This window comes from Salmo trutta, chromosome 25 (genome assembly GCF_901001165.1).
Source record: "Salmo trutta chromosome 25, fSalTru1.1, whole genome shotgun sequence".
NCBI classification, from domain to species: Eukaryota; Metazoa; Chordata; class Actinopteri; order Salmoniformes; family Salmonidae; genus Salmo; species Salmo trutta.
In genome coordinates, this window is record NC_042981.1 from 3,566,591 (window position 1) to 3,572,695 (window position 6,105).

General features: G+C 38.9%; 1 long non-coding RNA gene across 1 annotated transcript; it reads left to right on the forward strand.

Moving 5' to 3' along the window:
* The first annotated feature begins 5,127 nt into the window (after nt 1–5,127).
* On the forward strand, nt 5,128–5,879 carry LOC115161861 (uncharacterized). The gene is made up of 2 exons (XR_003869436.1): nt 5,128–5,431; nt 5,621–5,879. It is a non-coding gene; the product is annotated as an uncharacterized LOC115161861 (long non-coding RNA).
* Nucleotides 5,880–6,105: the final 226 nt, after the last annotated feature.

Genomic DNA, 6,105 nt, shown 5'->3' on the forward strand with positions numbered 1-6,105 from the left:
CTATTGTTTGTACAGATGAACTTGGTACCTTCAAGCATTTGGAAATTGCTCCCAAGGATGAACCAGATTGTGGAGGTCTACAATTGTTTTTCTGAGGTCTTGGCTGATTTCTTTTGATTTTCCCATGTTGTCAAGCAAAGAGGAACTGAGTTTGAAGGTAGGCCTTGAAATACATCCACAGGTACGCCTCCAATTGACTCAAATTATGTCAATTAGCCTATCAGAAGCTTCTAAAGCCATGACATCATTTTCTGGAATTTTCCAAGCTGTTTAAAGGCAGTCTACTTATGAATGTAAACTTCTGACTAGAGGTCGACCGATTAATCGGAATGGCCGATTAATTAGGGCCGATTTCAAGTTTTCATAACAATCGTTATTTTTGGCCACCGATTTGCCTTTTTTTATAATATTTTTTAACTAGGCAAGTCAGTTAAGAACACATTCTTATTTTCAATGACGGCCTTGGAACAGTGGGTTAACTGCCTTGTTCAGGGGCAGAACGACAGATGTTTACCTTTTCAGCTTGGGGATTCAATCTTAAACTTATTCTTATAAAAAACAATCAATCATAATCACTAGTTAACCCCGCATGGTTGATGATATTACTAGTTTATCTAGCCTGTCCTGCGTTGCATATAATCAATGCGGGGCGCATTCGCGAAAAAGGACTGTCTTTGCGCCAACGTGTACCTAACCATAAACATCAATGTCTTTCTTAAAATCAATACACAAGTATATATTTTTAAACCTGCATATTTAGGAAATATTGCCTGCTAACATGAATTTTTTCAACTAGGGAAAATGTGTCACCTCTGCAACAGAGTCAGGGTATATGCAGCAGTTTGGGCCGCCTGGCTCGTTGCGAACTGTGTGAATACTATTTCTTCCTAATAAAGACAGCCAACTTCGCCAAACAGGCGACGATTTAACAAAAGCGCATTTGTGAAAAAAGCACAACCGTTGCACGACTGTACCTAACCATAAACATCAATGCCTTTCTTAAAATCAATACACAGAAGTATATATTTTTAAACCTGCATATTTAGCTAAAAGAAATCCAGGTTAGCAGGCAATATTAACCAGGTGAAATTGTGTCAGCTCTCTTGCGTTCATTGCACGCAGAGTCAGGGTATATGCAACAGTTTGGGCCGCCTGGCTCATTGCGAACTAATTTGCCAGAATTTTACGTAATTATGGCATAGCATTGAAGGTTGTGCAATGTAACAGAAATATTTAGACTTAGGGATGCCACCCGTTAGATAAAATACGGAACGGTTCCGTATTTCACAGAAAAAATAAATGTTTTGTTTTCGAGATGATAGTTTCCGGATTCGACCATATTAATGACCTAAGGCTCATATTTCTGTGTTTATTATATTATAATTAAGTCTATGATTTGATATTTGATAGAGCAGTCTGACTGAGCAGTGGTAGGCACCAGCAGGCTTGTAAACATTCATTCAAACAGCACTTTCGTGCGTTTTGCCAGCAGCCCTTCGCAATTCTTCAAGCATTGCGCTGTTTATGACTTCAAGTCTATCAACTCCCAAGATTAGGCTGGTGTAACCGATGTGAAATGGCTAGCTAGTTAGCCGGGTGCGCGCTAATAGCGTTTCAAACGTCACTCGCTCTGAGACTTGGAGTAGTTGTTCCCCTTGCTCTGCATGGGTAACGCTGCTTCGAGGGTGGCTGTTGTCGATGTGTTCCTGGTTTGAGCCCAGGTAGGAGCGAGGAGAGGGACGGAAGCTATACTGTTACACTGGCAATACTAAAGTGCCTATAAGAACATCCAATAGTCAAAGGTATATGAAATACAAATTGTATAGAGAGAAATAGTCCTATAATTCCTATAATAACTACAACCTAAAACTTCTTACCTGGGAATATTGAAGACTCATGTTAAAAGGAACCACCAGCTTTCATATGTTCTCATGTTCTAAGCAAGGAACTTAAACGTTAGCTTTTTTTACATGGCACATATTGCACTTTTACTTTCTTCTCCAACACTTTGTTTTTGCATTATTTAAACCAAATTGAACATGTTTTATTATTTATTTGAGGCTAAATTGATAGTATTTATGTATTATATTAAGGTAAAACAAGTGTTCATTCAGTATTGTTGTAACTGTCATTATTACAAATAAATTGTAAAAATTGGGCGATTTAATCGCTATCGGCTTTTTTGGTCCTCCAATAATCGGTATCGGCGTTGAAAAATCGTAATCGGTCGACCTCTACTTCTGACCCACTGGAATTGTGACACAGTGAATTATAAGTGAAATAATCTGTCTGTAAACAATTGTTGGGAAAATTACTTGTGTCATGCACAAAGTAGATGTCCTAACCATCTTGCCAAAACTCTAGTTTGTTAACAAGAAATTTGTGGAGTGGTTGAAAAACGAGTTTTCATGACTCCAACCTAAGTGTATGTAAACTTCCGACTTCAACTGTATGTAAGAACGCTGTTCATTGACTCCAGTTCAGAATTCAACACCGTAGTACCCTCGAAGCTCATCATTAAGCTTGAGGCCACGAACTGAACTAAATGACTACCGTAGCACTTTCTTCTGTCATCATGAAGTGCTTTGAGAGACTAGTCAACCTAAGTGTATGTAAACTTCTGACTTCAACTGTATATATAAATTCTAGCCGTACTTTATCAAAACGTATTTTCAAAATTTGGTATGAAGACCAGGCCTGCTATCTTTGATGTTTCATAATGTTACATTTTTCAAGTAATATCTCCAATATATTGTCTATGTAAAAAAACCTGTCTGATCAGGATGAACAATTTCTGGTAAAACCTTTTTTATCCTATGTGCTATGCGTGTCACCAGGATTTTCGCATCACAACATTGAAGTGTGTGAGGCCTCCAGTTTTTTTAAAAGGCTGGATCTTTATACTTACCACCTGGGTCCTGTTTCAGTAGTAATGAAATCAGACCTCCTTGTTGAGTACCTGAAAGTCTACAATTTTTGTAGGAGTAATTCAAACATGCTAATAATGGACATCAAGTACATCAAAAAAAGGTCAGAAATACTACTGGTATACCATCAATCCCTGGTGTTTTTCCAGACTGAAAATATTTAATTCTCTCAAAGTTCCTCTTCTGTAAGTACCTCAAACTGTTGCCACAAAGTTGGAAGCACAGAATGTTCTAGAATAACATTGTATGCTGTAGCATTAAGATCTCCCTTCACTGGAACTAAGGGGACTAGCCCAAACCATGAACGATAGCCACAAACCATTATTCCTCCTCCACCAAACTTTACAGTTGGCACTATGCAACGGGGCAGGTAGTGTTCTCTTGGCATCCGCCAAACCTAGAGTCGTCTGTCGGACTACCAGATGGTGAAGTTCATCACTCCAGAGATTCATCCCTCCACTGCTCCAGAGTCCAATGGCGGCGAGCCCCAAAAAAGTTTTTAAAAAATGGTTTACGTTCAAATGCCTCTCATGTCACGAAGTGACGCGCGACATACACCTAGTTTCCTGAAATTAGTCACATATAGTGTATGTTGTAGCAAAGTAATTGCCTGACGGCTCACACTTAATGTGCTGTGAAATCTGTTATGAAATGTAATGTCATGTTTTTAATTGTAAATAACTGCTTCATTTTGCTGGATCCCAGGAAGAGTAGCTGCTGCCATGGGATTAACTAATGGGGATCCACAATAAACACCAGGAAGAGTAGCTGCTGCCTTGGCAGGAACTAATCTGGATCGTAAATAATCCACTAAACCCCCAGTGTTGACATAATATAACAAGTACAGCTGCACTAAACCCCCAGTGTTGATTCAATATAACAAGTACAGCTGCACTAAACCCCCAGTGTTGGTATAATATAACAGGTACAGCTGTACTAAACCCCCAGTGTTGGTATAATATAACAAGTACAGCTTCTGTTGATATAATACAATAAAACCCAGTTTTATTGATCAGAAACCGATAAAACGAGCACCTTCCCTCTGGAGATTTATGGTTGCAACTTGGATCAAAACAGTTTAGAGTACCATCTTTGCGTTTTCTTTCAAAGAAAGCTAACTAAGCTAACTAGCTTTTTGGAAGACTGTAGAAGACTAGTTTGCGTGGTCAGCGTATTGACGTGAAAATAGTGTGAATAATGTGGTAGTTCCATTTCTCTGACAGTTAGTGACTCATTAGCAACATGCTTATTTTGAGCACATGAAGGCTTCATAATTCATAAAGGTCATGTTAACTGACTGACATTATCCTCTATGGGATTGGTGTCCCTAAACAGGGAAGGTTGTTGCGAATGTGACTAGAATGACGTTGTATACAACAGCCATCGTTCCGGGACATGGACATGTCTTATATTGGCAGAAAGCTTAAATTACTGTTAATCTAACTGCAGTGACCAATTAAAAGTAGCTATTACAGTGAAAATATACCATGCCATTGTTTAAAGGAGAGTCCACAACAACAAAACACTTTTTTAATGGCAACTGGTTTGATACATTCCCCTCTTAAGGTAAATAATAAACTTACATTCGGTAATCTTGCTCTGATTTTTCATCCTGAGGGTACCAGAGATAAAATGTAGCATAGTTTTAATTGAAAAGTTTTATATTCAAATGTAGGAACTGGGTTATACAGGGGGACCAAGGGGGACCAGGGGGACCAGTACAGAGAAGAAAAAAAAATGTATGAAATGTATGCATTCACTACTGTAAGTCGCTCTGAATAAGAGCGTCTGCTAAATGACTAAAATGTAAAAAAATGTAAATGTACAGTTTGAACCCACTGCTGTCTCTGGCTCCATACCGTCCGGTCATCTAGATGTGTGAAAGTTTGTGCATGAGCTAATGATCTATCATTAGGCCGTCATTGAAAATAAGAATTTGTTCGTAGCTGACTTAACTGACTAGTTAAATAAAGGTAAAAAAACGTTTTTTTTTAAATAAATGACATTTCTGGGAGTTTGTAAACGTATAAGATCTCCAAAGCCTGTTTTAACTTCAGACCTTTGATTCCAAAACCCCATTATTTTCCTCCTTCATTTCTCCCTTAGCAATGGTCAACGAACCAGAGGTAGAAAATGCTGACTCATTTCCGTGTTTTAGGACTACAAGCTGGCAAGCTCTATAGGATAGAATATAATATGTAAAGAGCTGATGGTCTCATCATGGACTGTAGGGGGACCTCTAACTTTAATAATGTGAATGTCTCTACAGTCTGAACCACTAATTAGCATGATGTATTCAGATCATCAGTCCCTCCCACTTCACTGACATGTTGAATATGGTGGAACCTGCCGTGGTCTACTGATTTTCATCTATTCATCTATGTGACAATTCTCTTGTTTTATATACATTGATACCATACTCTTTCCAGCACCCTCACATATAATGTGATCAAACATGTTCACATTTCTCTTCACTGTTACTGTCTCACTGCTCTGTGCTGCAGGTACATTTTCATAATGTTTCATTTATTTAACCAGGAAAGTTAAGAACAAAATTCTTATTTACAATGAAGGCCTTCTCTAGTTGTAAATATTGATGTTTCCAAGCACATGTTCACTTCACCTGAGTCTTGATGTATTCAGGTCTAACTGTACCTAACTCTATTGATTTCATTCTCACTGTATCCTTACAGGTCTTGTTGAGGGGAGTGAAGTCACTCAGATACCCACCATACTCTGGGGACCGAAAGACAGTGTTGCTCTGATGAACTGCAGTCACACTAAGGGACCTGGCTACATCCAGATGTACTGGTACAGACAGCTTCCAGGAGAGGGAATGAAGCAGGTAGCCTTCACTATTCCCAATTCCAAACCTGAGTATTCAGGGGATTTCAGTGAAGACAAATTCTCAGCCAAGAAGACTGTAGCTGAGAGTGGATCTTTCACAGTGAAGAAGTTGGAGACAGGAGACAGTGGCATGTACTTCTGTGCTGTGAGTGAACACAGTGATACAGACAACAAGTACAGCTGTACAAAAACCCCAGTATTTCAACAGGATGTAATATAATATGTAAAGAGATGGTCTCATCACATACTGCAGGGGGACCTCTAACTCTAGTTCTTCTAATGTCTCTAGTTATTTCCCCTCTAGCCTGCCCCCCCTCTCTTTATACTCTCT